Source organism: Cryptotermes secundus, unplaced genomic scaffold (genome assembly GCF_002891405.2).
Source record: "Cryptotermes secundus unplaced genomic scaffold, Csec_1.0 scaffold51, whole genome shotgun sequence".
Lineage (NCBI taxonomy): Eukaryota > Metazoa > Arthropoda > Insecta > Blattodea > Kalotermitidae > Cryptotermes > Cryptotermes secundus.
The window spans coordinates 141,225-148,255 of NW_019737980.1; the positions used below are offsets into that span (position 1 = coordinate 141,225).

Here is a 7,031-nt window from a genome sequence, read left to right on the forward strand (position 1 = left end):
CATGGCAAAAGCTGCATTTAGCAAGAAGAAGAATCTTTTTACCAGCAAATTGGACTTAAATTTGAGGAAGAAACTAGTGAAATGCTACATTTGGAGCATAGCTCTGTATGGGGCTGAAACATGGACACTTAGGGCAGTAGATCAGAAACATCTGGAAAGTTTCGAAATGTGGTGTTGGAGAAGGATGGAGAAGATCAGTTGGACTGATTATGTGAGAAATGAAGAAGTGTTAATTAGAGTCAGTGAGCAGAGGAATATCCTACACGAAATAAGAATGGTAATGTTTTATGCAGAAACTGCCTTCTAAAAGAAGTTATTGAAGGAAAGATAGAGGGGCGATTAGAAGTGACAAGAAGACGAGGAAGAAGATGTAAGAAGATGCTGGATGACCTTGGGGACAGAAGAGGATACTGTAATTTGAAGGAGAAAGCTCTAGATCGCATTAAGTAGAAGAATTGTTTTGGGAGAGACTGTGGACCTGTCATCTGACAGATTACTGATGATGATGATCTACCATGACACATCACATGTGGGATAAATGGATAGTATAACTTCACATATTCTTAACCTCAGCATTAGATGAAGGGGAGTGGACAGCTTCACACCTCGGCTGCTTAACCCTCTGGAAAAGCGCCTCCACGCCCACCCATTGGATAGGAGGCTATGTGGTCCCCAGAACCAATATGGGCACTGTGCAAAACAGAAAATCTCTTGCCTTGTGTGAGCCCCAGAGCCACTCGGGACATTGTGGAGGAAAAATAATGTCTTGTCCCTTCTGGGAAATGAACACTGATTCCTGGATCATTCAGCCCATAGTCTAATCAGTATACCAACCGAGCTATCGCCACTTGGCCTTAACTTTTGACACAGTAAATATAAGACATGGAATCAACAAATATACACAGTTTGTTAGGTTATAAATAAAAATTATGGGTTAAAACATAACGCCTACATGTGTTCATACTAGATTGGGCCTTAGCTTAATATACATGGAACTCCAGAGTGACCCAAAAGTCAGTTACCCCAAAATATTCTCTTTGAAAATCGTAAAGTCTATACAGAGTTATGCCAGTCAGTCTGCAGACCGGTACCACCGAATTGTGTGTTATGGGCTGAACACATAAGGAGCTCATTCAGTACACAGTAAAGACATTTCTAACACATTTTACTGTACATTTTACTAATCAGTCAACTGACCTTTCAGCCATTCTATATACTGATGTTTCTTTTAAGATACATAATGCAGACAAGCCAGTAAACCGCCTATGTGAAAGTTTATTCAGTTTAATTATATTTTGTGGTACAGTGGAACCTCGCTTAACAAGCATAATTCATTCCAGAATCTTACTCGTAATGCAAAACACTCGTTAAGCGAAACAATTTTTCCCATATAAATTAATGTAAAATATGATAATGCGTTCCATGCCAAAAAAAATACTCAAAAAATTTTATGTCTAACATTTATTCAAAGAAAATTATATATACATTGTTAAGGAGCGTGAATCATCTTCATCTTTTCTTCTATGCGGAATGAACCAACCTGGAATGTGAATTTGATTTGCAGAAGAAAAAAAAAAGATCGACATAATTAGTTTATTATTTATGATACATATTATACCACATACTAGAAAGCTGTCTAGAGACATTTGTTTTTGCCGACACTTCAAAATTTGGTGAAAATGCGACACAGCATTATCATTAAATACATTTGTAGCGCGCATAGCCACTGCCTTCTTAGGGTGATGCTTCTCAATGTACAATGTAACATTTTCCCATGCTTTCAGCATTTCTCTTCTTGCGCCAGAAGATTGTTGCTTTGCTGTTACCTCCTCCTCCTCCTCCACAGCTTCTTGCTGTGAAACACAATACAACTCCATAAGCTCTTGGCTGTGCTCTTCCACAAGCTCATTGATATCACTGTTATCTATCTCCAGCCCCATGATCTTGGCCAACGACACAGTCTCGTTGACTACAGGCTCCACAAGTACTATCTCAAACCCCTCAAAGTCACATTCAACAACGCTTTCCGGCCAAACCTTCTTCCAAGCAGAAATGAGGGTCCTCCTGGTAATTCCTTCCCACACCTTTTCGATCATCTGGAGGCAGGCAAAGATGTGGAAGTGATATTTCCAAAACTCTCTGAGAGTGAGATTGGTCCCTTCAGTCACATCAAAACAATGCTCGAAGAGTGCTTTAGTGTACAGCTTCTTAAAGTTAGAAATAACCTGCTGGTCCATAGGTTGGAGTAACGGAGTGGTGTTGGGAGGCAGAAACTGGATCTTGATGAATTTAAATTCTTCAAGGAGGTCATCTTGTATGTCTGGAGGATAGGCAGGAGCATTGTCCGTAACAAGCAAGACATAGAGTGGCAGGTTCATCTCAAGAAAATATTTTTTCATAGAAGGACCAAATACTTCATTGATCCAATCACTAAAAAGGTCACGTGTCACCCAAGCCTTGTTGTTGGACCTCCACATCACATTTAGCCTGCTCTTCTGGACTTTACACTTCTTGAAGGCTCGTGGAGTTTCTGAATAGTAAACAAGCAGTGGTTTAATTTTCAAATTGCTGCTTGCATTGGCACAAAATAGTAGCGTGAGACGGTCTTTCATTGGCTTATGGCCAGGCAATGCATTATCCTCTGCTGTTATATAGGTTCGCTTCGGCATCTTTTTCCAGAAGAGATCCATCTCATCACAAAGAAAAACCTGTTGCGGCAGGTAACCCTCAGAATCTACGAGCTTCTTGAAGTTGCCAATGAAGTTCTCTGCTGCCTTTGTGTCGGAGCTTGCTGCTTCACCTTGCCTTACAAAGCTGTGGATGCCGGTTCTTCTCTTGAACTTCTCGAACCACCTATGACTTCCCTTAAATGCTTCTTCTTCAGCCGTTGATGATCCTGGCGTCTTCTTAACGAGATCGGCGAAAATCACTTTCGCCTTCTCACAAATTATGTTCTTGCTAATAGTGTCGCCTTGCAATTGCTTTTCATTTATCCATTTGAGGAGCAACCTTTCAACATTGTCGAGAATACATAACTGTTGCGTAGATATTCCTGTCACTCCCTGTGAAGCATCTATCTCCTTAATCTTGTCCTTGTTTTTGAGGATAGTGCAAATCGTTGAGGTAGACCGATTGTATGTGCGTGCTAGATCTGCCACGCTCACACCTCATTCTCGCTTTTCAGTGATTTTACATTTCATTTCTACGGTTATTTTTATTCTCTTATGGCTGTCATTTTGCAGCTTTTTCTTTGGGGACATTTTTACAAGGGTTATTAAACTTTGCACAAAAAAAAAATCACAAATAATATGTCTGAAGACAAGTTTGGAAAAATGTGTGATCACAAGCGACACTAAGATGCTAGCAGAACGAGTGCTAAACACAGACTGATGTAGCAAGTGCACAATCTGGGACTTCCCCTCTCGTCACTCGTTATGCGAAACGTCGCTCGTTAAGTGAGTCATTTTTTTACAATTTGTTTTGCTCGTTATGCGTATTACTCGTTATGAGAGGTTCCACTGCAAATGTAATTTCAGATCAAAATAACTGTTTATATAAAAAAATGAAAACTATCCCTGTAACAGGCAGTGAAGGTCCATGCACGTGTGAGACATCGAGCTGTCACATTTTCTAGGCAATTGGCTCACGGATGGCAGTGAAGTTAATAAAAGTTTATACAAGGTTATAAAGACTTCTAGTCATGATGTCTAAGACATCAAGATGGAGTGCCAACTCCAATTTAATGCTAGACCATGAAAATTTGAAAGGTAATATTATTATAATACAAAAGTTATACAATAAAATATGGTATTGTATAACTTTCATTTTATAATAATTTTATAATTTTATTGTATTTTTATACCTTGTATTATTATAGTGTAACATAGTTGTCAAGTATCCAGCTCTACTGTCACATTGAAATGCAGTTCAATAGTGTGTGAGTGTAGTAACCATGTATTGTTACAGTGTAACACAGTTGTCAAGTGGAAGAAACTGTGGAAGTAGCCAGCACAATATGCATCTCATCCATACAAAATTCATATTTAAAGTATACAACAGAGTAAAAAAATAAAATATTCTCAAAAAAAAAATTATAAAATAAAATGCAGCAAATTTCACCTACCATCCGGTTAACTTAATGTGTACCTATTAAAATACATTTACCATTTAAACAAGCAGAGAAATTTGTAAGTTTTGAGGTTTTCACGGTGATGACTATGAAGAAAGTCGTCTTCTGGGTTTTGGCACCGTGTATTCTTCGTTTTGGCTGATGTTAGCTACTGCTCTCTGCATTCACAAGCCATTCACCTGCTCTGAAGATACATTCCTCTGAAACGTCGGCCAAAACGAAGAATACATGGCACCAAAACCCAGAAGACGACTTTCTTCAAGCAGAGAAATTGTCCGATTCTATACAAAGAGAAGTTAGAAATTCCAAATATAGTTTCATAACCAAGATTATTAACATCACAAGCTATTTTAAATAGTTAATGTATGTTCTATTTCCTCAGTCATAAATATTACATTATTATAATTTTTTTTCAAGTAGATTACTGTTATGATTTTGCTTTGGAACAACTGAAATTGCACACCTTGCAAAAGAGGAGATATCATCTTGATGCGCTCATCCTTATAAAGTTTATTGTGGTTCTGTACTTTGCCCTTCTGCTTTGGAAATTGTTGGCCTTCGGGTCCCTGTTCAATATATCCGAGACTTTCCTATGTTCAATGTCTGTTCTGTTAGTAAAAATTGCCCCTCTGCTAAATGCGCTTCTGCTGCTAATGTTGTTTGTAGGAACGTTGACGTCTTTGGACCAAAAACTCTGCCGATGAAACATATCTTATTCTGAATTAATTAAACTATTATTATTATTGTTATTAATTTCGTTATTATTATTATTGTATGCTGCTCCATTTGAAACTCAAATTCTCACATTGTGGCTTTGTCTGTGTATGTTTGCTTCTGTATCTTTATTCATGCTAACTGTGTAATTGGCGGTCACGGTAGCCGAGCGGTCTAAGCCATGTACTGTCTTCGCTCACTTGGAAAAAGGGATTGTGGTTCGAATTCCACTCAGGGCATGGATGTTTAGTTTGTGTGTGTGCGTTTTTCTGTGTTTGTGCACAGGTAGAGGCCTTGCGACGAGTTGATCACCCGCCCAAGGAGTCCTACCGAATGTGTAAGATCTAGAAAATCCGAAGTGAATGGAGAAGTTCATGGAGGCAGGCCTAGGCCCACTGGGGCTGTAGTGCCAAAAAAAACTGCATAATTAATATACACTACCATTTTTGTATTTTTTTAAATTATTTTTGTGTATTTCTCTATTCGTGCTAGCTTTGTAATTGGCCTCGGTGCTGTTAAGTTTGCACGTAAATAAACACGAATTATTATTATTATACATATAGAAGGTCATGAAGTGTGTGAAACCCATGCACCATTCCTCGCAACATACACTTGTCACCAGCCTTATGGAAACCACATACCAATATCTTACGTCTACTAAAATCAATGGAGTAACCGTGTAAGGTTATGTACCTCGCGACTGTAAACTTTAAAAATAGAACATAAACTCGAATTCTTTCAAATTTAAACTGCATCAAAAATATGGTTTATCATACATTAACGTACCCAATATCTTCTTCAACGTTAATCAACCGAATAATGCCGCCACTTGGCTCCCACCGACAGCGCCGACAATTGTCAAATTAACACTTTCTTATCGGTTTACACTTGCGTTGTAAAGTGAAACTTATAGATAATCCTCTTCGTTGACCTATATGTCTACTATTAGCATAAAGCTGCTAAATGTACCACCTATGTTGCATATTTTATATTTACGGCACTGCACCGGCCCTTTGACTTTCATATTCAGATCCATTTCTGCTAGCAGCGGTTCTTCTTCGTAATTGAGTGCCAAATCGGGTGTGGTCAGAAATAATATACTGGTCAAACACTGTATGTCTACACAGTCTCTTCTTCTTAAACGTATAATTTAAAAATTTGGGCTGCTCATTGTGTTATGGGCCTGAGATCGTCTTACTAAAGTAATTTGTTCGAAATGAATTACTAACTACTAATAATACGAGTAGAGTATGGTAATCGATACATTGAATTAAATCGTATATACATAGAGATGAATTATATGGTATGAAGCTGACATAATCAATTCATGCAACAACAACAAAAGAAAAATCAGCCCGTTTATATAAGTTTGACATTTTATTTTAAGAAATACTACAGGTTGATCTTTTTCAAAAATCTACACTACGGTTTAACTACCATGAGAACTGAGACAGCTGCAACCACAGATTGGAACTGTGTAACCGATTATCGTCTGGGATATGACACCATGTAGTCTGGTAGAAATTTACCGACGTGTCAGAGGACCGTACTGTTTCCGTATTCAGGGTCCAAGTGTAAGTAAAAAGAAGTAGCATGCACCCATATTCTCACACAGACACATGATAAATCCATCAGCTGGGTGTTAGCCAATTTTTAATAGACTGTCAAAATCAGAATAACAATTCAGTCTTTCATTCTTGCAAACAGATACTATTTTATCTACAAAATTCAGTATTAATGTAATATATTAATCTCTACTTTTATTTCCTATTCTGGAATAATAAGAAAGAATACAGCCCTTTATATTTAATGGATGTTCTGCTAATAACATACAATATACTTTTTGTCATGGAGAAATGGTTATATCCATAAACATGAAAAGATCAGTAAATTCCAGATGATTCTGACTAGTGCTTATTATGTTTTAATTGTTACTTGCCTTTGTCAATCTAGAATGTCAATGTAGTCCTACAATATGCATGCAAACCCTCTTCAGATGCTCTGTTGATACAGAAAAGTGAACACACTATGATTTTGACAAATGACTGAGACACAAGTTAAAACCTGAAACAATGTACCATAGTAATGCCAGATACTAAACATTTTTTTCTAACAGCTGTATTAAAAAGAAACCAGTCAAATATGTATGGAAATGCATAATCAATGCTATGTACTTTCATATCAAGAT

The 7,031-nt window shown here is 37.5% G+C and overlaps 1 protein-coding gene across 3 annotated transcripts in view; it reads right to left on the reverse strand.

The window, feature by feature from the left end:
• LOC111870505 (zinc transporter ZIP14) overlaps nt 1–6,053 on the reverse strand; it is a 78,022-nt gene extending 71,969 nt beyond the window's left edge. For all 3 annotated transcript variants that reach the window (XR_004513677.1, XM_023862851.2, XM_023862849.2), the window contains exon 1: nt 5,630–6,053. The gene's annotated coding sequence lies outside the window, so the exon portion shown is untranslated. The remainder of the gene's footprint in view (nt 1–5,629) is intronic.
• Nucleotides 6,054–7,031: the final 978 nt, after the last annotated feature.